The sequence below is a fragment of the Prionailurus bengalensis genome, chromosome D1 (assembly GCF_016509475.1).
Source record: "Prionailurus bengalensis isolate Pbe53 chromosome D1, Fcat_Pben_1.1_paternal_pri, whole genome shotgun sequence".
NCBI classification, from domain to species: domain Eukaryota; kingdom Metazoa; phylum Chordata; class Mammalia; order Carnivora; family Felidae; genus Prionailurus; species Prionailurus bengalensis.
The window spans coordinates 42875814-42903219 of NC_057346.1; positions in this window are offsets into that span (position 1 = coordinate 42875814).

Below are 27406 nucleotides of genomic sequence, written 5' to 3' on the forward strand. Positions count from 1 at the left end.
AGCATATGATGGATGACTCAGGTAATAGAGTCTCTTGTGTCCTCTGAACAGGCTTTCAGTATCTGTGAGTGCTCAGTATCAAGCCACAAAATGATTTTCAAAAGGAATATAGTTATTAGCCAAAGAAAGTATAGCCTTAGATGGAAATCCTGGAGATCTGCACCATGATTCTCCCATTCTGGCTTGCTGAATGCTGCATACAACATTTCTCTCTGCTGTAGGGCCTTCAGATTTCATTAGGTGTGCTGAGTCATAAAGTCTAAGTGGTTGTGCAACTTGCATCAGGTCTTGACCTGATTCAAAGCTCTTTCCTGCCCCTCCCCCCACTCAAAACTAGCAATCTTTCAGGTTACCAGGATAATGAGGCACAACAAAACACCAGAATGGTGTATATTATTTCCAAAATCCAAAAAAGTATACCAAAAGAAATTTTCCTCCTCCACCATGCTTTGAGGTAGCAGGTTCATCGGTGTGACACGTTTTAAGATAAGTAAGCAAATGTGTACCAGGCTGCCAGACCCGTATAAATTATAGCAATGTGGCAGGCTCCTAAACTTCTGTAGGTTACATCTATCCTCAGACATCCATTTTTCTTATTAATGCAACTAGGTGGTTACTATTTTCTACTCATCAGGTTCAATTACTGTCATCAATAAAATGGATTAACATAATGTTCTGTGAAATATCAAGGTGATCATGATCCCTCTGGAATTTGTTATGACAGAGAAAATGAATGTTGACATGGTCTTGAAACAATGTGAAATATTTTTGTTTTTGCTATGTGAAGGGAAACTGGTTCTGATTATCTTTGTTGATATATGGGGGAGGGGGTGGCATTTACTAGATCAATACGTGTATTCCAGGTGCCAGGAGATTTATTGGTTTATTTCAGTAACAAAATCACATCTAATAGCACAGCTGCAATTAGTATCACTATATGATTAATTTTGTGAAAATCTGTTTATTCTTCAGGTGAGTGGGATGTGAATGTTGAAGGACTCTCCAGACTACATCTTTCAAATCTTTGAAGGTAGCATAAAATAAAATATAGCCTGCCACAGTTATGCTATTTCTTCACTACTTTGTAAGGAGGGGAATGATTCCAGGTGCTTCCACTTGGCCTTTTCTATCATAATAGCCCTCACTACATGGGCGAGGAAACCAGTGTGGGGGTCCTGCCAATTACCCCATATGTATATTTGTTATAAGAATTCTAGGAATGAAAAAATAACCACAAAATGTATTCACAGTCCCACTGAACCAAGCATAGGACAGATGTGGACTCATCACTTGACTTTTTTAAGCATTTACTATGACTGGTTGATCACAGTAGCATTGAGAATTTTCATCAATTAAAAACTAGTATCTATTAAGCCCTGAAAAATCTAGAAATTTCACTTAATTCTAGAATTTTGTAAGTGCATAGCCATTTGGTAAATGGCTATAGACTCTTCTGGGGAAAGTTGTGTGAAGAATCATTGCTTACAGTGATTTCCTTCAAAAGGACATATCTTCCATCTCAACTTATGCCTTCCTATATGTGAAACATCTTAATTTCAAGATGTGGGAAGGAGACTGAATCCCATTTATGGCAAAGTGAATCAGGATTCTTCCCACAAGACCTAAAAGAACGTGTGTGTGCATGCACTCATACACAGTCAAGTCTCATTATTCACAGATTCCATACTTGCTAAAATGTATTTGTAACCTCAAAGTCAGTACTCACTGACTTTACCAGCACTTTATAAACATGCGCAGAGTGGGGAAAATCTTGAATCACCTGAAGTCCATGTTCCTAGCTGAGTTTGAACAAGGTGATTCCCTGCCTTCATGTTTCAGCTCACAAGTAAACAAGCATCCTTTCACAGTTATTTCATGCCACATTTTCTCCATTTTTATGCTTTTTGTTCATGATTTTACTGTTTAAAATGTGTTCCAGATATAGAGCTAAGTAGTGTTCTTAAGCACAATAAGGCTGATGAAGAGAATGCATGTGTTAGAGAAGTTTCATACATACACAAATTACAGTGGTGCTGACCATGAATTCAGTGTTATAAGGAATCAATACATATTAAAGTGTATTTAAACAAAACCACACATAAAACAAGTTTATATATTGATTGATTAATGAAAATGTTGTGAACAGAGGCTTGCAGGAACCTGACCTTGTATTTCCCCTTGGAGCAGTAGTTCAGTGTCTCCTAATTGAGTGTTCTGGGAACTTTATGGGATATAACACCACACAAATAATGACTACAGTCAGAATTAGCTGTCTGTATACATATATATCAAGATGCACCTTAGTTATCTGCTTATTAATTTCATTCCTAAAGACAACATGATCAATTAGTCAATGTGACAGTTCTTTATGGGTGAAACATTCTAGTTATCTGTCCATTGTAGATTATTGTGGTAACTATGCCCACCTATCCCTTAGAGTTAGGTAATACATCTGCCCACTCCATTCTCAAATCCTGTTATTCCTAGTGAAATTAGGAAGCCCGATTCCACTGTATCAGTCTCCAAAAACATCTCTTCACTACAGAGGACAGCCTCTATAGAAGTTTTAAGGATGCTAATGCCCCTGGGGGTGTGCACCAGTTTCAATTACTTCAGCCTGGTCACGCCTTATATTTCCTGTTCTTTGGTGTAATAACCTTAAAAGTCCATTCAAATATATGATTCCTGGACTCCTAGTGATATAAATTGGTAAGGTCCTAAAAGTCTTTCAGTATATAGTGTATCTCTTTGCATACCAGGCCTTGTGTGTCACTATCCAAACTATGTTGGCTCTAACTCTCATGTGTGGAAATCCAGATGTCCTGAGAAGTATGTGTATGCTATTGTGAAGTAACTGGCTTATATAAAATCATTGAAAGGCTATTTTGAGATTGAAAAAACTAGTTCACTCAAACCATCTTTTTAGCTTCTTTCTTTTTCCTTTTTTTTTTTTTTTTTTTAAGCAGGTTAAGGAGGGAAGTGTTGCTTTCCCTAACAAGGAATGTTCATTGCATTCCGTGACTTAAAATTTGTCAGTCTCGGGGCGCCTGGGTGGCGCAGTCGGTTAAGCGTCCGACTTCAGCCAGGTCACGATCTCGCAGTCCATGAGTTTGAGCCCCGCATCAGGCTCTGGGCTGATGGCTCAGAGCCTGGAGCCTGTTTCTGATTCTGTGTCTCCCTCTCTCTCTGCCCCTTCCCCGTTCATGCTCTGTCTCTCTCTGTCCCAAAAATAAAAATAAATGTTGAAAAAAAAAAATTTTTTTTAAAAATTTGTCAGTCTCATCTGTGGTTGCCAAACTATGCATTTACCATTTCTCAGGGTCTCACTGGTTCCATATCAGCTCTTTAACCTTAACATAAGAGACATTACTGGGAGATTATTTCATTAAAGTTTCAACTCTGTCAGGCCCTAGGCTTTATCTTCTTTCATATCTATCTTGTGACTGCAGGAGATCAGAGACTCCTTCAAAGCTGCAATAACAGATTTTATTTATTTATTTATTTATTATTTTAATGTTTATCTATTTTGAGAGAGAGAGAGAGAGAGAGAGAGAGAGAGAATCCCAGCAGACTCCACTGTCAGCACAGAGCCTGATATGGACTAGAACCCACGAACCCTGAGATAATGACCTGAGCTGCTATTGAGAGTTGGGCGCTTAACCAAATGAGCCACCCAGGCACCCTGACAAGTTTGTTTGTTTTTTTTTTTAATTTCCCATTTGCTTGTTCTGAGTTGGGCAATGGAAATCTTCAACTTTTCTTTCTTCCCTGTGTGCTCTCATGTTTTCAGCATTAGCTTTGGTACAGCAGTCTTTGTAATCACTGTGGTTGCCAAGGTTAGTAAGTGCCATAGCCAGTTTATATCCCCACACCTTGCTCTTTATCTGCACTGCACCCCATGCTATCACTGGTGATAGCTCCATAATTGTGACACCTTCATGAGGCACAGACTTCTAGGACCCCATTGTTCTTCAGCAAGATGATGTTGCAAACCCATTTTAAAGGTCTGTTTCTTGGGACAACTTCCTGTATCAATTACTGTATGAGTCAAGATCTAAACAAGAAAGTGAGGGCACACTTAAAATGGGGTAATTATCTATAATAAAGAGACTATTCGCAAATGCATGAGCATTAAGCAAAGGTGTATTGTTCTCAGCTAGCCACAGCAGGATGGATATTTTGCCACTGAACATGATGAAGCAGACAGAAGGTGTAAGTACTGGAGACAAAAAAGCCTGTAGCAGAGGGCTATGCAACATGAGCCATGGCCTTCAGTAGCAGGACACAGCTCATCTACAGTGACACCTGCAGGGAAGAAGATAGACAATAAAAATAGAGACCTAAAACTCCTCCCACTACTCATTCATTAATCAGAGAAACAGTGTAGATGTCAGAAAGCAATGGAACAAATTGATGAAACCAAAAAAGTTCAAGCTCCTGAGACACAGAACACAGTGAAGGGTGCTAACACAAGGCATTCATTTATTCAATGTAAATTAAATAAGTAATATATGTCAAAGAAAGATTTGGTTGTGATGTAGACCAACAAGAGCTACACATATCTTTTGCTCTATATTGCAATGAGGGAAACATAGAACTGATATGTGCATAAAAGAGAAGCATATAAAAGATGATATGAATACATAAAAGAAAAAGGTGAATTATTTTTGAGTAAAAGGCAGGAAGGCTTCATAGAGTTGGTTCTTAATGGATGTATAGGCCTTCTCCACGTGGAGGATTGAAGAAAAGGGCATTCTACACCAAGGAAACAGTGTGGATAAAAGTAGAGAGGCATGAAAATGTATTACAGGGAATGATAGGTCGTTTGATGTGTTGGAACTCAAAAATACGTACATGGGAATAATTGGGAATGTGACTGTAACAGGCCACATCTTCTGAATCTTACAAATACATTAAGGATTTAAATTTTTATAGGCAATGAGGAAACAATGAAGGTTTCTAAGCAGTATTTGTGGTTTGGAATTTTATTTAGACTTTCTCTGAAATGTTACTTTTATTAAATTATAGTGCCCTCCTTTGGAATTCCTAAACTCAGCAGGTGGAATCTATAAAAAAAATTATGTAAACTACTTCCTTAAAGACAATATTCTGGCAGTGGATTTATAGATCATAATTTAGCCCAGGTTTTTCACATTTTCTGATAACTCATCACCTGAGAGATTGATCCTTGAGAAACTAAAAATCATTAAAATCAGTCCAGTCTGTTCATATAGTCTAGAAACATTTCGTTAATGCCAAAGTAAATTCAGAATCTGTCTCTCATTTGATGCATTGAAAAGAAGCCAACTTGCATAGTACCACATTGTTATTGCTTCTTGCTTAGTGGTAAGAAAAGAGGTATTATGTCAATATATTGGCAGTGGAAACTCCATGTCATATTATTGCCTTGCAAACTGTTCTCACTTTTTTTTTTAGAAAAAATAGCTTACAGTAAACTGACATTAATAATAAATATGAAAGTCAAGAGATTCTACTCAGATTACATCTCTAGTAAAATAATTTTTATGCCAAATGTACTTCATAATATAATGTCATGAGAAAATTCTTTCATCTTGCCTTGCAGAGTCTATAGTCACTGTTTCAATTTTAGAATAAAAAGATCCAGTACACAATGGCTTCCATATTTTACTCAAAATTACAAAGATGAATGCCTCAAAAAAAAAAACTGTAAACCTCACATTTTTCTTAAGGAGAGGGAAACAAAAAGTGAAGCAATGACAATGAATTTACAGATTCAAAACAAAGCGATAGCAAGGAAATATTAAAACAGAAAACAAATTGGATGCCAGTATTAGGCAAAATATACTTATTGTACTAGTGAATGTAGATGGTAAAAACTCACATAATAATAGAAAAAGACACTATTGCATTGAAAAATCAACTCTAGGCAACATGAGACATCCGAAAATAGGGACATGGAAATGTCAATAATAAAAGGATGGATAAAGACATATCTAAAAAATATAGATAATAAAGTCAACAGGAATAAAAACTGAGGTTTAAATATTAACAAAATGACTGTGAATTTATGTAACATGTTATTGTATGAAACAAATGACAGCAGCCCCTGGAAAAGAGTGATAGCCGTGTGGTACCTTAAATGATTTAATTGTCAAATCAGATTCACACAAAACATAGATCTTTCTAATACCCAATTTTACTAATAAATAAAAAGATACAGTTAGTACAAGGCACTGGCAAGCCTTCTTCCCTAGGGGAAGTCTGATACTGTTAGACTCAGTACCCAATTAAATTCCTTCTCCCTCATTATCCCACATTCTGATTTCAGAGTTAGTTTGTGAAGGTTTTTTTTTTGAGAAATACATGTGGAGATGTTATTTTGTTTATGGAACTTCTCAATTTTTATATTCCATTCTCTACCTAGCCATGGTCCCACAATTCTGTATGTGTTTAAAATTAAGCAACATAGGCAAACCAGGCATGTACTTTTCTATTGCTGCCAGGACAGATTACCACACAGATACCAGTTTCAAACAATACAAATGTATTATGTTGCAGTTTCTCTAGGTCAGACATCAGTGTCTTACAGGGCTAAAATCAATGTGTCCTATAGATGCATTCTTTATTTAAGGCTCTGGGAAAGAATCTCCCCCCCCACAAGCACACTACGATTGTTGATCAAGTTTAATTCCTTATAGTTATAGGACAAAGGTTCCCATTTCTTTGCTAGCTGTCACACAGGGGTGTCCCTCAGCTACCAGAAGCAACTCTCCAGTTCCCACACATAGCTTCCATCTTTCAGAACTCTAGCAACGATGCATCATATTTTTCTCACTCTTTTGGAATCTCCCTAACTTTCCCTCGATAGCATCATTTCTACCTCTTTCTGTTGCATCTGATTCCAGCCATTTCAGTTCTGCTTTTAAGGGGAATTATGATTAGATTGGGCCCACCTAAATAATCCAGGATAATTGCCCAGTCTTAAGGTCTATAACTTTAATTACATGTGCTAAGTCTCTTTTATCATGTACCAATTACCTATGACAGATTCCAGATATTAAGGTATAGACATCATCAGAGAGCCATTATTTGGTATACCACAATAATTATAACCACATAAAATTGTTTCATAGATAACTTTGTTACATTTTCACTAGTATTAGCATTATTGTGTGAATCAGATCTGATTACCAGCATGCATAAAGAAGACTTCACAGGATGATACTTTCATCGTGAGCATCTCTGAGAGAAGAAAGAAGGGGATATTGGTGTGCTGTTAACCTTTTCTTATTTTCCCAAACCGACATGGTACTTCAGGTACAAAAAATATGGAATCAAAATATATAAAGCAAGAGTACCAAAATTCATAGCACTAATATCTTTAAAAATATAATTAATAAGGGTGAGTTAGTTGATTCTTATTTAAAGCATCATTGGTAAAAGAATACACACTTTTCTTTGAAAAGTCCATCAAACATTTTACACAGTAACAGGAAGGAGGAGGAGGAGGAAGAAAAGAAAGAAAAGGAGAAAAAGAAAAAAAATTACATGTATTAATCATTTTCTATGTGCTAGGAACGGTTTTAGGTACAAATTTATCCTCTAAAACCCAAGGAGATAAGCACTGTTCTTATTTTTTTATTGACGTAAGATTAATATACAGTGTTATATTAGTTTCAGGTGTACAATGCAGTGATTCAGCAATTCTGTACACACTGCTCATCATGATAGGCGTTCTTTTGATCCCCTTTATGTCACCCTTCCCCTCACTAACCCTGTACCCCATTATGTTGCAGTTAAGGAAACTGGAACCCAGGGGTACGAAGTGAAATGCTCAAGTGAACTTCACAAGTGGAAGTGGTGGGTCAAAGTAAGGTGACTCCAGAATTTGTCTTTTTGACCACCACACTGTTTAGCCTTGACATAAAAATCTAAAAATTAATAACAACATAAAGAAACAAAAAACACTACGTTTTGGTTTGGATGTTTATGCCCCCACCAATTCATATGCTGAAGCCCTAATCCCTTAATGTGGCTATATTTGGAGATGTGGCCTTTAAGGAGAGAATAAATGAGGTCATAGGGCAGGGCACTGATCTAATAGAATTAGTGTCTAATAGAATTAGAGCTCTGTTGCTCTCTCATTCTCTTCACATGTACCACATACACCCAAGGAAAAACCATGGGAGCACAAGAGATAAGGTGGCCAGTTGCCACCCAAGGCAAGAACCTTCCAGATACTAATCCCGTTAGCACCTTGACCTTCTATTTCCAATCTCCAGAATGGTAAGAAAAGTAATTTCTGTTGTTTAAAGCCACTCAGTCTGTGGTATTTTGTTATGGCAGTCTAAGCAGACTATTACACATCACCACTTGGGTATTTTAAAATTCTTTATAAATAGTCTTTGCGTTATGACAAACCAAAACCAAAAGTACAGAACATATTGAAAGTAATATAATTAAAATATGGCTTATAAAAATGTATAAGATACAGCCTGCCTGAATATATATGTTGTTTTGGCAATTGAACATATTTTTCTTTTGGCAATTGCCACCACTCACATATTTTCAGCCAAGGACTTCTAAAGAAATTGACCTCAACTGTAACCCCCTAACTGGGTCCTAGTTGATCTGAACCCATCCGTGCTTTGTGTTCTTTTGGCCACAGCAATTGTTTCAAGGATGTGCATATGACTCAGTCAAAAAACCAAAGACCAAGAAGACTTTTGCTGAAACTCATGAGATAAAAAGCACACATTATTTCCAACAGGACGTGAGTGAAGTGGATGTATACTAGAGTTGGTGTGAACATTGCCACCACTGACAGTGTAAGGGAGTTCACATAAAGAAGTGGCCAGAAGAGTAACAAAGAACAGACTAGGTTCTCTCAGAAGACTTTGAGCTCAGTCAGGATCCCCTGAATGCAGCACCACCCTGGGAACTTACCAATTACATAAGCCAAAATTGGACTTTTTGCTTAAAACAGCTTGGGTTGAATTTTCTGTCACATTAAACCTAAAGAGCCCTAACTAATATAAAACTGAAGTTATAATCAGGGAAAATTCTATGACTTTTTGACAGACTATTATGTCATCACATCTTTCATTCAGGCTTGATTAAAAGTAAAGTAAAAAGGGGTGCCTGGGTGGCTCAGTCAATTAGGCGTCCAACTTCGGCTCAGGTCATGATCTTGTGGTTCCTGAGTTTGAGCCCCTTGTTGGGCTCTGTGCTGACAGCTCAGAGCCTGGAGCCTACTTTGGATTCTGTGTCTCCCTCTCTCTCTGTACCCCCCCTCAAAAATAAATAAACATTAAAAATGTTTTAAATAAATAAAAAGTAAAGTAAAAAGCAGAGGGAAGGGTTTTTACTGAGAGCATGAGAAATGGTCCGATGTATGCTAGAAAATGCAATTCTCAGAACAAGGATCACCCTTTGGTAAAATGGATGAAAAACCTGAGTGATATTGATATAGTCCCTTTGGTCTTAAAAAATGGATACATACTTTTACTCAGAAGTCTAAACATCATGCCAATTATTATTGCTGAGTAATCATGGGCAATATATACATTCTAAAGATACAACTGAGTATTATTTATGTAATTCTTCACCCACAGATAAAAGGTAATGTGACCTCAAAGCAATAACTATATTTGTATCAAATATATGACCCCAAATCAAACAAGTGGTTTAAAAAAAATTTTTTTTAACCTGAATGAGACCCCCAAAGCCTTGGTTTCATTACCTAGGGGAATGTTTCATAGCAAGACATGCAAAGAGCTTTAAGAACTTTAACTCAGAAATATAAAACTCTGACATAGGAAATGCTATTTCAGAGCAAGATTTTAGGTGAATATTTTAAGTGTAGACTTTGTAGAAATTACAGTAAGAGATGAAGAAATACATTTCTACTCATCATTCCCTATTTTAACTTTTGATAGGCTACCAAATAGAATAGGCCTTCACTGAGAAATGCTAAATGTTCTTGGAATATTTTTAATGTCTACAGCTCTGTTCATCATATATTCTCTGCATTAGGCATTTTCTAATTTCAGGCTTAAAGACACATGCTTAAAATTATAACAAGATAAACAAGTACCCAAAATAGGTCCATTTGGCATTATTCTTAAATTTATTTTTTAATTTGAAGACCATTTTCAAGATTTCTATCTTCATGTTGCTCTCTCTCTCTCTTTTTTTTTTTTTTCCTTGCCTCAGGTAATCTCCATGTTAAGCAACTCTGAGCATATAAATTTAACTGAAAAAAGTTTCTTACATTCCCCAAAATTGCTGAAAATTGAAACTGCAGATTTCGATATACATTTGCAATGAAACTCATTTTTTATTATGAGCTGAAAAAGCTTGTCTCCTGAATGCTTGAGGCCACTCAGTCAACCAGCTTGCATAATTCAAATACTTGGAAACCCACAAATAATCTAAGGCCAAACTCCAACTGCAAAAAATAGCACAGGAAAATCCTTTCTTGCATATTTCCAATACCATATGGTGAATTGCATTTTCTACCGGTAGAGAACATTTTAATTCTGATGAATTTGTAATTTTATCCAACTAATTAGTGGTATATATATATATATATATATATATTTTTTTTTTTTTTAGCAATGCTGCCCTTTATATCCTGAGGAAAAAAAATTGTATATCTTCCTACAGTGATTATCACTTTTACTATATGTGTAATTGTTAAAGGAGAGGAATTTGAAGCAGGCATCTAATCAATATTCATGAAATAGGATTTGACAAGGGTGGTGCCAAATCTACTTCAGCCCCTCTTAGAATCAGAATCCACAAGTTGGTGAAATATTTTCTGATTGACATCTTGGTTGCGTGTGGACTCAAATCTGTTTCAAAGTTAGTCCAACTCTGAGAGTTTAAATCTGGGGACAAATCTGGGTGGGAAATGTTTTTCTTTTTTACTTCTGGTCTAATCTGTCAGTTAGTCTGCAAGTTTTAACACATCCTTGGAAAACTAATTTCCAGGATTTCTGCTGATGCCTTTCTGTTCTCTCAGCAAAGCAAGGAAGAGTGCCTACATCATGGAAAGGGCACAATAGACAAGGTGCATCTGGTTAGTTCCTGGTTCAGTCTGCTGAAACAGCAACTAAAATAATCCCAGTCAGTTAATCAGTTAATGGTTCTTCACCAATCTCTGAAAATGCATTGACGTCACTGCTGACTAGACAACAAGCTTCCCTTAATAGCCTTTCCTTCCCTGCCTTCTTCTCTGGGGAGAATGGTGGGCAGGGAGAAGGGGCTGCCACTCCCTTAAGGGCAGAGTATCCCCAATCTTTGTACCCTCTCCTTCCTCATCAAAATTTGCTCTCAGGGAAAGATCCGTACATATCCCCGTGTTACCTCTTAGCTTTTGAATGGGAATGCCTAGTCTCATGTGAAAGGAATATCAGAAAGTGATGGAGAAATTTCTTCAGGAAAAAGTTGTCCAAGCTCTTCTTGATGTCCTTGTAATCACTTATGGATACAAAATCTACCAAACTGGATTAAGGCTGGCAGCAGCATGTATGTTGTGATATTTACAGTAACATCTATTGAGGACTGAAGTAGTATGCACATAGGGTACACTATATAAGTGCCATTTTAACGATGTTAATCCTCACAGTAATCCTCATTTTATAAATGAGGAAATTTGTAGGTCAAGTCTTATCCATAAATTCTATATCTAATATTTGGTCCTTAAAAAATGGGAATGGAGTCTGAGGAACATTTAATACAAATTGAAATGGCTATTGGACTGACACTCAAATACCAGTCATGTATAGTTTTGATGCTACCTTTGCTGTTGTGAAATGGTCCCATTCCCTTGCGAGAAATAGAGGTGATTTGGGACTTGGCTTATTCCCCAGCCTTCCAGTTTTTTCCCCTCATTGACCTGCAGTAGCTTTCATGTTTGGGTAAGGAAATGAGGGCTCAAAGAATCTAAATGACTTGCCCCAAACTGTGCTGCTGGTAAATGTAGCAATAGGAGTTTATCTGTCCAATTCCAAAGCCTAGTCTGTAACTACCACCCCCAAGTAACCTTGCGTCCCTTCGGGATAATTTATGTGCCATTTCGGATTGAAATAATAGATATTGCCAGACTCTACTGTCTTTTTAAGGTTTGTTTTCTTTCTGTTTTATTTTGTTTACTTGTTTCTTCCCAAATGCACTAGTTTGTGGGTTTGTTTTTTTTTGTTTTTTGTTTTTTTTTTTACAAAAGTTAATACATGGAGCAAACCTAACCTCCAGTGGAAATATCTGCATAATTGTCCATGCAGCCATCTTTTGCCATCTTTGGTCGGTATGTTGCTGTCTTTTCCCACAGCCTTTTAACAATGTCTGATACAGCTTTAACAACTGCATCCTTGGCAAGGGACTCATCCAAAGTTTCATTAAAAAAAATTGAAACTGGATGTTTGTTGGCACAGAAGGATAGATTTAAAAAAAAAAAAAAGAGCACCCCACCACTGGTAGACACATCAAATAAAATGAGCTGTAAAAAAGTATAGAGTGGTAGAACCTGTTCCGTGAGGTGAGACTCTTTATGAATAAGACAAACGTAATAACTATAAAGAGCCTCAACACTGATTACTTTCTGTTTCCTCCTGGGATACTCCCAGTGACTCCACAGCCCATTGCCCACAGCAAATGCCCCACTCCTCTCAAGCTCCTTCTTACACTCCCAGGCAACCTCCCGCCCATCTACAGACAACCACCATTTCCACACTGGGCAGGTCAATGAACCACTCTTGCAACTGCCTCAAACTTTACGTGTGTTCATTCACTTCTTATGTGTCTCAGAAAAAAGAATTGTTCTCATATTTACTTAAATTTAGTCTCTCTCTTTGTATTGTTTTATTTTACTCTGTAATGAATGTTTATTGAGTATCTTTTATATGTTCATGTGGACCTGCGTCTCAAGCTACGTAGATATCCTGTGCCTGGCAGAGAAGTGGTTAGGAAAGAAGCTGAGAGCTAAGTCATCTCATTGGTCTGAAACATTGAATGTGAAAATGTTCTGTAATCTATGAAGTGCAATATTTTTGTAGCATCAGCAGGAGCATTTTTATTCTTTTTTCCATCTTTTCCTGTTCTTTTCCTGTATTTCTTCTTTTCTTTTTCTTTCTTCTCTTTGCTTTTTCATATTTCATTACAAAAATTGTAAAACATACACAAAAGGAGACAGAATAATATAAAGGAAATTTTAGAACCATCATCACTCAGCTTCAACACTTATCAGCTCACAGCCAATCTTATTTTTTTCTGTACCGTAGACCTAGTTCTCCATTTCCAAATTGTTTTGAAGCATATCCAGAACATCAATCATATAATTTCATTTATGGCTAACCCAATGTCTATCTCCAAATGAAAAAAAAAAAACTTAAAATGCTATTACATCACTATCATTTTTTTAAAAATGACCATCTTGTCATGAAATATTTAGACAGTGATCAAATTTCCCATTGTCTCTTAAATATCTTTTTTTTTTCACTTGTATGTCTGAATCAGGATCCAAACAAGTTTCACACATTGAAATGTATCCTTTATGTCTCTTTTAAGTTATAGTTTCTGCCCATCCTTTTTCTTCCCCTTTTCTTTATAGTTTACTTTGGAAAAAGTTTAGTTTCCATAGTCTGGCTTTTGCTGATTGTATCTACAAGGTATATTTTAATGTGTTCTTCTCTTCTCCACATTTCCCATAAACTGGATAGTTGTATAAAAAGACTTGATTAGATTTCAGGGGATTTTTGGTTTTTTTGTTTTGGTTTGTTTTGTTTTTTTTTTGTTTTTTGGCAAGACCACTACCTAGAGGATATATCTTCTTTAGGAAGCAATTATATTTGGTGTCTCTCTTTATATGATGTTGTAAGCATTGATGATCAATGACTAGATCTACCAAAGGTTACAAAATAGTTTATTATTCCTTTTTATATTTATTAACTGGAGTAGGTCCATGAATAGAAACTTTCCTATCAACAATTATTTGGTATTTATTTGGTTTCCAAGTGTAATGGTTCACTAATTATCAAAATAATTAGTTCTATCCCTAGATAAACCAATGATAACCCAGTAGGGTTGTTTTTGAAGGGATGGGAGTCAGGTTTATTGAGGAATAATTTACATGTAGTAAAGTTCACACCTTTAAACATACAGTTCTATGGGTTTTGACAAATGCATACAGTTATTTAATCACCTCTGCAATGAAAATACAGAACATTTCCATCATCCAAAAAAATTGCTTTATGCCCTATTGTCATCAATACCTTCCCATCTTCAGCATCTGGCAACTACTATTTTTTTTTTACCATTTATATATTTTTGCCTTTTCTAGAATGTCATATAAATGGAATCATATACTTATGTGTCTGATTTCTTTCATTTAATGGAACTCATTTGAAATCTATCCATGTTGTTGAGTATCAATCTATTTTTTTTTCTGAGTAGTATTCCAGTCTATGGATGTACCATGGTTTATCCACTCATCAGGGAAGGAACTTGAGTTGTTTCCAGTTTTCCATAAAATTCATATACAGGTTTTTGGATGATTACATATTCTCCTTTCTTTTTGTTAAATACCTAGCTTTGGGATTGCTGGGGTTTATGGTAAATACATGCTTGACTTTATAAGAAACTGCCAAACTATTTTCTAATGTGGCTGTGCCGTTTATTATTCATATCAACAGTTTGCAAGAATTCTGCTTACTCAGCATCTTCACCAGCACTGTGAATTGTCAGATGTTTTTATTTTATTTTTTCCAGTTGTTATACTGGGATATGTTGGGTTTTTAACTTTTATTTCTCTAATGACTAAGTGTATTGAGCATTATTTAAAAAAATTTTTTTTTAACGTTTATTTATTTTTGAGACAGAGAGAGACACCGCATGAACGGGGGAGGGTCAGAGAGAGAGGGAGACACAGAATCGGAAGCAGGCTTCAGGCTCTGAGCCATCAGCCCAGAGCCCGACGCGGGGCTCAAACTCGCGGACCGCGAGATCGTGACCTGAGCTGAAGTCGGACGCTCAACCGACTGAGCCACCCAGGCGCCCCTATTTTTAATGTGCTTATTAACCATATGTGTTGTTTTTTTTTTTTTGGTGAAATGACTGTTTAGAGACTTGTCCATTTTTTTTTATTGTGTTTTGTTGGTGGTGGTGGTTCATTTTCAATAAGAAATGAGTTGTGCAAATATTGTCTCCTGGGATTTGCCTTTTTACTCTCTTAGCAATATCTTTTGATGAATAGATTTTTCACCTTTGATGAAGGCTATTTTTTTTTTCTTTTATGGATCATGCTTTTGTTTATGTATCTAATAAATCTTTATTTTAGGTACACAGAGATTTTCTCCTGTTTTCCTTCTATGAAGTTTATAGTTTTAAAGTTCTACATCTAGGTCTGTGCTACCTGGTCTTTTATGGTAATTTTTAATATGGTATGCGATAAAGGTCAAGGTTCATTTTTTGAATATGGTTGTCTAATTTTTCCAGCACCATTTGTTGAGAGTTTAATGGTACATTTGTTTCATTCTCTTCAATTGTGATTATGATCTTATTCCATAGATTAACTTATATTTATTTTATATTTTCTACTTTGTAATTATTATTCAATAGCTTAAGAGAGTTACAACAAAACTCCTCAAGAGATTTATCTATATTTCCTGTCGCCATCTCCTCTTTTATTATTGTTTCCTAAACATACAATAGTCAACTAATTTAAATGGTTATTGAAAATAGCCTCCACCTCTCTGATGATGTTGCATTCCTTAAACGTACATCACATATAGTGTACATTCAATATGTGTATAGCCCCATAGAGTGTTTTACACAATATTCAGAAAAACACTGGCACATAAAATAGTGAAATAATACATGAAAAATTACAGCTTAACAAAGTTATTATCATGAAAATATAATAAAATATAAGTGTTGGGATTTCAGTTGATGGAGTCCAAAAGTATGGGGACTTTTTTTTTACATTTAAGATGCAAAGTTCCTTTTAAGTCAGAATTTTACTAGGAGAAAAATAACTTTCTGTATAAGTATATTCAAAGTAAAAGTATTGCAAACAATTATAAGTAAATGATCTATCTGGTTAGGCATCGCATTTCACTTCTGTCACTTGATAATAGATATTCTCATTTCTCAAAGAAAAGCTGTAAAAATATTTTTTTTAATTTCTCAAAAGCATTTCTTGCCCAGCTTTATTTCAAAACTAAGTTCCTACAATAAAGTCTCTGGCCCAGCATGAACTCAATGACTAATCAATTCTTGTTATTTTTTGGATTAAATGTGAACACCTGAGAGCACCTATTCTGAGAACCTCCAATATAACAAGGTAAAATTGGATATTTTACACTCATTTTTACTTATTATAAGCAAATTTGTAAATGTGTATTATTATCAAAGACTTCTTACTCTTCAATACAATCATTACCTACTATCTGCCATGAAACTTAGAAAGTTTTTATCAGAGTTTTGTGGGAAAATAATACAAAAGCAGAAGGGGTTCGCATGGTATAACTTTTAAATAATGGTCTCTGGGGGTGCCTGGGTGGTTTGGTCAGTTGAGGGTCAGACTTTTGATTTCAGCTCAGGTCATGATCCCAGGATTGTGAGATCAAACCCTGGGTTGGGCTCTGCACTGAGCATGGAGCCTGCTTAAGATTCTCTCTCTCTCTCTTCCTCTGCCCCTCTCTCCTACACATGACTTCTGTCTCTCAAAATTAAAAGTAAATAAGATAGATAGATAGATAGATAGAGACAGATAGATATCTCTGGATATGACTGGATAAGATTTGTTACTCTACAGCAAGTACTATACATTTCTCTGCAGTTTGTTTAACTCAAATAACTGTTGTATTTTCCTAGTCAAATATCCACATATAGTTAATGTCATAGGCCCTTAGATATATTGTTAATAGTTTTATGAGTGTACATCACTTAAATGTGATAAAGGCTATCTAATAAACCATCTGAAAAAAACAAAAAAAGAAAAAATTTTATACAAGTAAGTATATATTTTAGTGTCTTTGAGTATTTTTCAATCATATTTGAAGAGTACTGCCCCTAAATGCCTTTCTACAATAGATGGTTATTTCTAAAATAGATCTTCATGTATGTAATTCATTTCAAAATGACACAAATATAATTTCCATAAATTAAACTCTCAACTGTACCATTTAGCAGTGTTTAAACTAAAACACTTAATTTTATTGCTATAATTTCATTATCACCAAACAAAATCAGAACATTGTAGAGATCAATGTACCAGACATAAAAGTAGCATTAGAGGTGATTGCAATCTCATTAGGCTTAGAAAATGGACCCCAAGCATAGAAAAACATACAGGAAGAAAAGGTAATAATATATGGTAGACCTTAAGATAGCCATCATTTCTAAAGAGGAACCTTGAGGAAATAACTCTCTTGTTAACAAATATTCACATTTTTAAGTTGAATTTCCCTAAGTTCTGAATCCGTACTATAGAAATCCCTGGAGAACTCAATTGCATCTTGACTACCCAGACAAGGGCATTATTTGTCTATGGAGAATTCAACTAACCAGAGAGGAGGGTGGGGAAGAACAAAAGAAAATTCAAAAGCAGCAGTCTCACAATGAAAATTCTCTAGAGGCTATAAATCCCTCAATAAATACATAATAAATAAATTTATTTGGATATATAAGACAGCTGCCAAGTAAGATTTGTCCTTTGTGTATCTTATAATATCTAAACACTCCTGCAATGGAAATAACAGAAATACATTTGTATATCAATGTAGACTTCACAGAATACCTTTCTTTTGCTTCACTTAATTTAATCTTCACATTGTCCTTGAAACATGGGCACTATCTATTATTACAGAGTATTCCAACTTTGGAGATGAGAAAAGCAGATGATAGAGTTTAAGTGTAAGGGGATGAGCTGGAGAAAGACACAGACAGAGAGAGATAAAGATAGAGTGGGTGGGGGATAGACCCAGGTGAAGTTAATTTAAAGCTGTTTTTTGGAGAGTGATAATGTGAAGAGAATGCTAAATTTTTTCTCTCCTAGGCTATATGCTGATTATATAGGCATATCTTCCAAGAAATGGAAATTTTCCTTCAGTTGATAAGTATAATAGCCTCAACTATGTTCCCAACTCATCAAGTTTATTCTGTTCATTATACTGCTCTTATTACCAATTCTATTTTAATTTTACATTGGGTGGTATTCTTTCAAGTGGGTGGGGTTGACAGAAAAACAAGCTGAGCTATAAGGAAAACACTGAGCTATAACTTCTTGGCCTCAAAAATATTACAGGCTACACACAGAAATTTGGCTTTAATGGTTAAATTTGAAAATGATATTTGGTTTGAATTAGAAATCAATATCTTGTATTGAGTAGCTTTATACTGTAATTTTTTAAAAGCAGTACTAGGTTACTTTGCTTTTGAAATTTAGCCTCTAAATATTTAATCCTCAGGTTTTTGGGGTAACTCAGACCCCAAATACCTGGCTCATATCAAAAATGGTCACCCCCACAATCAACAAGACACGTAAGATGGAGGATTTGACAGCTATTGAAACAGGCAACTATTGGCTCAGGCAACTGGACACTATGCAATCAATGTCACTGCTGTGGGAAACAGATCAGATGACACAAGTTGTTATCCTTCTTAAGGACCAGTAGATCTTTGGAACAATTCTATTAACTTCTCCTTGACACTAATATACATCAAATCTTGCCTAGAAGATTAAACACATGTTTGCTTTGTCTCTGCTGTGTGAATATTTGTCTCTGTGTAAAGACACACTCATTTGTATGGTGAAAATTCTTTGAACCTTTACTTCCAGATGAGAAAATAAGTCGCTAGCCAGTTTAATACAGCTAGTGTCAGAAAACCAGGTATTATGGAAATTTCAATGGAGACAAGAGTAATCAGGAAATTACTGCATATTTATAAATGGAGGGAGGAAGGGAATACTGATATGATAACTGGATTATAGAGTTATTCTTATGTGATAACTGCATATGGTAGTGTATTATGTGGCAATCCTGCTCACGGAAATTTAGGTATAAACTCTCTATGCTGCGAAAGAAGACAGGATCACACCTGAATAGTGAGGTCATACCCTGAGCCAGCATCCTGAAAATGAGGCATTTCTCTCAGGAGGAACCCAGACTTGAAAGGGAAGACCCAGTTAAAGAGAATAGCCTTGTTTTTTCTCTTAGCTTTGACTGAGAAGCTGCCAAGACATTTTGAAAGAAGTTCCTGAGTAATAAATATGATGTTGTCCTCCAAAAGTTGGAATTAGTAAGTCCAACCTTTGATCAAAACAGAGTCCCCTAGTCATGACTAAAGAGATGCTTTCCTAGTCACTCAATATTCCTAGAGCATCTACTTAAAGGAGTTAGTACAGCTGTCAATGAGAGAATTTGAGAGCATGGATGGTAAAACAATTTTTTTTTTGATGTGGAAAGAGAAAAGATAAAACCTAGTTGCTCTTTTCTGCCATACTCCAAAGTGTCTTTAATTTATCTCTAGTGTTTTCATAGAAGATATTTCATTCATGCATTCAATTTGCATGCATGTCTCTTTTCCTTATCAGACCATAAGCTTCTGGAGGGCAGCTATGCACATTTCCTGACACAGGACCTGGCATTTGGAAGACTCTCAGTAGCTGTTAGTGAATGAATAAACAGTACCTGAAATTAAACCATCTTTCCCTCTATTGGGGATGAAATCAAATCACATATTTTCAAACTACTGGTTATTTGCATTACTGCCACTGTGTTAAGATAGAAAATAAATGCTGTTGGGGTATAAGATTAATAATTAGGGATATGATATTATAAAGAGAACTAATAACTCCCCTGTTTGTTGAAACTCCCTTAGGAGTTGGGTATCCCATTTAGGCCTTAAAATATTCCTTCGGATACCACTATCTATCTTATTTTTCACTATTATGGGCCAACTTGAAACCACATGTGCATGAGTAGTCACTACTCTCCAAACAGCAAACATCTTCCAAAACAAGATGTGGATCTGTTGTAGACAGAAAGAACTGAAATGGTTAGAGATGTTGGAATCTCCACCATTGTCCTGTGGGTAATTAATTATGTAATATTACGGGCAACAACAGCAATTGAGAGGAGACTTGGAATGTTATTAAATTTTGGAGCTCATAAAACATTTGGGAAAACTTTTCTACAATTCTCTCTTTGTATGAAGAAAGAAAGGGATCAGAAGTTCACAGAGAGCTTCTAGTCACATTCTTAAATAAGGATGAGAAGAGAATGTGAAAGACACTAGTGTAAGGTAAACATTGTGTTAGGCCCTCCCAGTAGCAGAAAATGAATAGATGTTTTGTATCTGAATAGCACTTTACAGATTAACGAGTTCTAGGACATTTAAGTTCATGTATAATCTGAAAAGGCATAAACCCCAACTGATAAATGAGAAAACAGGTTAAAAGAAGGTAACTGAAGCTAAGTGATTGCCCAAGTGGCAGACTGGGACCAGAACCCAGCTTTTTTAATTCTAAAGTCTAAGTATATGTGAAACACACACACAGAGCCTTTATCTTTCATGGAAAATTTTAATGACTAGTGCAGCCTGTCTAGAGTTTTGTGTTAAAAAGGACCTGAAGCCAAGCCCTGACTCATTGGAAAAGACTGCTATGGTTGATTATTAATGCCTGCCCTGGACAAAAAAATAAAGAGTGGTGGAGTGTCCACTATTCTCGCACTATTTTCCCACGTTGAGGTCCCAAATAAGCATGTCCTCCACAATAGTGACACTGATTATAGGATCATTGATCAATGGAAGACAAGGATTGCTTCCACTTGCAAGGAATTAGAGCAAATTGCAGGTGCTCTCTCCTACCCTAATAGACCAGATAAGACTTCATTGACTAGATTTTTCTCAAAGCCATATTCCTAGATGACCAGAGAAAGAATTATTTCCAGGAAGTAGATTATACCCTGGAAGACTTTGCATCTTCCTTAGACAAAACATGCTATCTGTATCTAACTGAAATTAAAAGAAATCTTGCATCCAATTTACAGTTTAAAATATTTGCATAATTCCAATGAGTTTAAGAACAGTGAAATTTAAAGAGTGTTATTATAGCCTTTTATATACATCACTTCCACCTAAATAAAGTACCTTTATTTTTGCCCTTCATAACAATGGAAAGATTTGCCGTTAGAATGATGAGGATTCTTCCCAACATGAGACGAATAGTAGCCTTCAGGAATAAGATATTTGTTTCTTTTAGGAGGCCGGTTAAGTGGGCTTGATCAACATATTAAAAAGACTGTAATTTTCATATTACTATACTTATTTACTGTACTATATAAAGAAGGCATTGTAGCGATGTAATAAGGCAATTTTATCTAAATGGGTAGAAAAAATTTATGCTTTAAGATGTTACATGAACTGCTAATGGTCTTAGGGCCACTTGTTTCATATTAAACTCTTTTCATGTGCTTTTGTCCCTGTCGCTAAATGATCTTGCTACCCATTACCTTTCTTCTGGCCGAAGAGGCAGAGGCACAGAGAGCTTTCAGTGCCCAGTGCATTTCAAATCTATTTTCATTTTCAATGGCCAACTCTGTGTGGAAAGGTGTAATTTAAATTCAATTTTAGGGTGATTTTAATAGAAGATTTGCATAATACAATTCTTGTTTCTCGTAATTCAAATCTGCTTATTCCAAATAGGCTTCTCCTTGGGCACACTTCTGCCATGCTTCAAATGCTAAGACATTTGGCTTACCTCAAATGAGTGTAAGGAAGCAAAAAGGAGCAAAGCCTGTGGGAAGAAGGCTGAGATGGGATTTCATGAAGCTATTAATTAACAATACTGGAAGACCTTGAATTTTCACAGAATGACACATTGCTAAAACAAGCACACCTGTTATCTAATCCTTCCCTTCTAGTCTCCATTGGGCAACATCAGAGTCAGACAAGCTCCCTCAGGCAATATATCTACATTTGAAGGGGCTGATGTCATCGACAAATTTTATCTTAAAATGTAAAAGCAAAACTGAAGTTAAAAGAGCCTTTTCTCATTCTCAGCTATCAGACCTACAATTACTACTGCTTGTTCTTAAGTCTTCTTATCTCATTTCTAATGGTTGAGTGTTTGGATTTTTTTTCAAAATGTGTTTTGCCTATATTTAAAAATATCTCTTCTCTTCGATAAATCCTTTGTGTAAATTATTCCAGGAAGTAAAGCAGGATTAATGCTCACATGCTCAAAAATATTTACTCCCCATTTACTGCAAAGAAAAAAAAAATTAAGAAATATAATCACATACTGTGGTTGTTACCATAGCAAGAAATGTAGCTTCATACATTGACTTTTATATCATCACTATTTATATTTGATATAAAGCTTTTCTTTTTTTTTTCTCATTCTGTAGGTGTATAAGGTGTGTATCATTTATAGCTCTTAGTCGTCCATTAAGATATATTTAGCTAATCAATTTGTACCTTTAGTTCATATTTCTTTTCTGTTTCCAGATATTCTGCCTACATAAATTTAAATGGATGATTTTTAAAGAGACTTACACCTTCAAAGTGGCAGCTAGTACAGAAAAGGGATTCTGTCACAATAACTTTTTCCTATAATAGTCTTCTAACTTGATGCCTTAACTGGGGTTTCTCACCTCTCCAAAACCTTTTTCATGCTGCTGCCAAAGTTAACTTTCTAAAATAAATGTTCTGATCCTCCAGTACTCACATCAAACCTTCAATGTATCACCACTGCTTTCAAGATTTCATATGGCGCTGACTCTCCAAGATTTAACAATGGACTCATTACCCATTTTCAAAAGCAAACTTCAACCTCCATTTACTTACTCATAGTGGCCCTTTGAGTTAGTACCTCCCTACCACCATTTATTCCTTACTTATTGGAATACAATGTTACTTTAATAAACTAACTTCTACATGGTCTCCTCCTTGGAAGCCTTCCACAATGAAATAATCACAAATATTTCTACCTTCATGTTTCTAGAACATGTTGTTTTCTCCATTTATTTAGCATGAATATCCCTCTGCCTTGAATCAAAAGTAACTGCCTCTTTTTTAACTTACCTCATTAGATTATATGTTCCTTCAGAGACAGACTTAAGGTTTATCCTAATCTCCTCCCCACCACCAACACCCAACATAAATAAATGCTTTATAAATCTACATTGAGTTGAATTTAATTTCTAAAACTCATGAACATAAACAAGTAGTTTCAGTACTATTTAGCTTTCATTCTCTGCAGCAGCTTTTATGATTATCTTTCCCTAGTTCAGTGACACTTCATTCAATTTTTTCCCGACCTTTTGGCCTATGGTCTAGGAATCTGGTCTCCAGTGTGTTATACTTTCACCTGATCAATTTGGTGCCTATAATAATTTAATTAAATTATTGATTATTCACTGGTCTCTTGTTTTTATGCAGGTAATAGCCGGTTCTGTTTATATGTGTTTCAGTACTGCTTCTACAGCAAACATTCCAAAATCATTAAGAAAGAAAAAGAAGAAAAATGTAATCTAAAGCAAAATGGCTTTCTTGCCTTTATGAAACTATATTTTATTCCATTGGTAGTTTACTTTCAAAATGAGGCTGATCAGTGCACATTACTCTTAGTGTCCTTTAAACATGGCCACTCAATATGTCCCTCAATTTTATACTCACAGCCCATGTCCCAGTAGTCTTTGCCTGCTAAAGGATAAAAAAGGAAGAAAAAGAAAAGGAAAAGGAAAATCCAGGACGTATATTGATTTAAAAAGGCTTATGGGTGCCTGGGTGGCTCAGTTGGTTGAGCATCCGACTTCGGCTCAGGTCATGATCTCACAGTTTGTGGGTTCGAGCGCCGCATCAGGCTCTGTGCTGACAGCTTGCTCAGAGCCTGCCGCCTGCTTCAGATTCTGTGTCTTCTTCTCTCTCTCCACCCCTCCCCCACTTATGCTCTGTCTTTGTCTCTCAAAAATAAATAAGTGTTAAAAAAATGTTTAATAAAAATTAAAAAAAAAAGGCTTATATATGCAATGTGCCAATATACAAACAAAAGAGAAGACTCTACAAAGAGACAGCACTTGTAACATTAGGCAACTTGCCCACTGAAAACCACTCCTAATTAGCATTATTACCCCTGAAGAAAATGGCACACTACCTTGTATGTAGGCGCTCTGCCATCTAACAGATGGATCTGCACATGCGATGCCAAGAAACCACATATGAACATCAAACATGGCTCCTAACCATGTTATTTTCAGCTTATAGTATTTAAATGACTGTTGTCCTGCAATGCTCTGCTTGTAGTCAAGAAGAGCAAATACAGAAATTACATCCACAGCAACTGTCCAGGATCAAAAAAAGGGGGTTCTCATTTCAACATATCGTTGGGCTGTTTCTCTGATTTTTAGGACATGAAAGGGCATAAAGTTTTGTTGCTCTGCTAACAAGTACAGAGACTCCAGGAAGCATATAAATATAGAGAGAGATACATATTAGCAAATAGACTAAAGTTATCATTTTAAAAGATGATGAGAAATTTTGTTTCTGAAAAAAGTTTCTACTTAAATCATGGCTACCTAAGAAGTTTTCTTGAGTAGCAGTCTGTATCACTCAAATTCAAAAAGATTGATTTCCAGTAGCACGTAAAAGTTTAAATTAAATTTTGATGATCAGAATATATTTCAATTTTTCAAGAAAAATATGTCGTATGTTAGCTACATAGCCAACTATGTTTCTCACATCGTAAATTTATAACCCAATATGTAAAGCATAAAATTAAAGTCAATTAACATTAATGAAGCACCTATTGTGTTCGCAGCATTATGCTGAGCTCTGAGAGGAATGCAGGGAAAGGACAACAGGCCTACCATCTTAGGACTTTTCATGCAATTGTGAAGGACATAGAAGGTAAGTTATATTTAAATTTTTATGATTGTTTACTGAAAAAAGTTATACCCAGTTCAAGGTATCAGTAGAGATCTTTGAAGGAGATAAAATTAAAAGAGCTAAGAAAAATGAGTAATAGTTTGAATTTGCAATCAGTTGAATATGGTATGCAGTGTTATCTAACTTTTGTGGGGCAGATTGACCGTCAGGAGCTCTGATAATCAGTAGGTAATTTGGATGGCTTCTCCACAGCTTCTGTATTTTGTATCCCTTTGAAATATTCCAATAATTGCTTAAGTAATTAATAATCTTCTTTAGTGGATTCCTGGCAAAGATACCATTGGTCAAGCCTACCGTCCCTGCCTCTAACTGCAGGGATGCCCAGGAAATCCTGTCTGCCAAGGGGAACCTGACCAAAGAGAAGGCTAACCCATGAGACCACCTATCCTAGTTTCCTAAGCAAAGATATGTGAGGGATTTCCAGGGCCACTTCCAACAGAACCACCTTACTCATCTTGCCTTCTTAATTTTCCAGAATCATTTACTTCTCACCATTCTCAAGGAAAATGAACTTCCATTTTCCCTTTAGCTCAACAGACTCCAGTCTTGGAAGTTAAAATGTTAAATGTATTAATTTTTCCACACTACCTAATTTTCTGCTGCTGGGCTTTTTCCCTACTTCAGTTCCATTCACAGTCAGAGCCATTCTTGACCACATGTCTCAGAACCATCAATCATTCCACCAGTTCTTCCCAGTCCTAACTTTTCCTGATTTCTTGATTTCATGAACTTCTGCCCTAGAAAGGAACTGGTTGACCCTTATCAGTGGATATATAAGCTTTAATGATCCAATTTGCTTTGATAATCAGAATGTCTTTAAATGTAAATATCCCTTGTGTAGGAAGGAGAGAATGGAATGGATTAAAATACAGTCTCTTCCCCAAATGCCAAGGCTGCTGAATTAACCTGCCAGCTCTCTAGGAAAATTTAAAAATAACTGCACCTGGGTGGCTCAGTCAGTTGAGTGTCTGACTCTTGATTCAAGCTCAGATCATGATCCCAGAGTCATGGGATTCAGCCCCGTATCAGGCTCCATGCTGAGCCTACTTCGGATTCTCTTTCTCCCTCAGCCCCTCTCCTCTGCTCTCCTTCTCTCTCTCTCTCTTTCCCTCTGCCCCTCTCCCCCACTCATGCTCTCTCTCTCTCTATTAAAATAACAATAATAAAATAAATAAAATTAAAAGATAAAAACAACTGCTCAGCAGACTAACATATCTTATGTTTGACTAATAGGAAATGTTAAACAAAATGTATGACTCACAATAGAAACTCAGTAAACATTTAGACAATTATTAACTGAATTCCTTTCGTTTCACATTCTTATTGTAGCCCTGTATAAACAGGTTGCCTAGTAACCACTCAATGAAGCTATCCCTAATCCCAAGGTAGAATTATTATTTATAAATAGCAATTTATAAATTATATTTTATAAATATAGTATTTATATATTATTTGCATAGTACTCAACTTTTAACCTTCTGTCAGAAATAACAAGTCATGTGCAAACATTAGACACTGAAAGCAGGTTCATTCTTTGAAACTAGACCACTTTCTTACATCATACACAAAAAGAAACTCAAAATGGATGAAAGACCTAAATGTGAGACAGGAAACCATCAAAACCCCAGAGGAGAAAGCAAACAACAACCTCTTTGACCTCAGCTGCAGCAGTTTCCTGCTCAAGAGAATTAAAAGCAAAAATGAACTATTGGAACTTCATCAAGATAAAAAGCTTCTGCACTGCAAAGGAAACAATCAAAAACTAAAAGGTAACTGACGGAATGGGAAAAGATATTTGCAAATGATATATTGGGTTAAGGGTTAGTATCCAAAATCTATAAAGAGCTTACCAAACTCAACATCCGAAAAATAATCCAGTGAAGAAATACACAGAAGACATGAATAGACACTTTTCCAAAGAAGACACCAGATGGCCAACAGACACATGAAAACGTGCTCAATGTCACTCATCGTGAGGAAAATACAAGTCAAAACCACCCTGAGATATCACCTCACAAGGGGCAGAGTGGATAAAATTGACAACTAAGGAACCATCAGATGCTGACGAGGATGTAGAGAAATGGGAACCCTCTTGCACTGTTGGTGGGAATACAAACTGGTGCAGCCGCTCTACAAAACAGTGTGGAGGTTCCTCAAAAACTTAAAAATAGAACTACCCTATGACCCAGCAATAGCACTACTAAGAATTTGTCCAAAGGATACAGGAGTGCTGATTCATAGTGGCACATGTACCCCAATGTTTATAGCAGCACTTTCAACAATAGCCAAATAATGGAAAGAGCCTAAATGTCCATCAACTGATGAATGGATAAAGAAGATGTGGTTTATATATACAATGGAATACTACTTGACAATGAGAAAGAATGAAATCATGCCATTTACAGCAACGTGGATGGAACTGGAAGGTATTATGCTGAGTGAAATAAGTCAGTCAGAGAAAGACAGATAT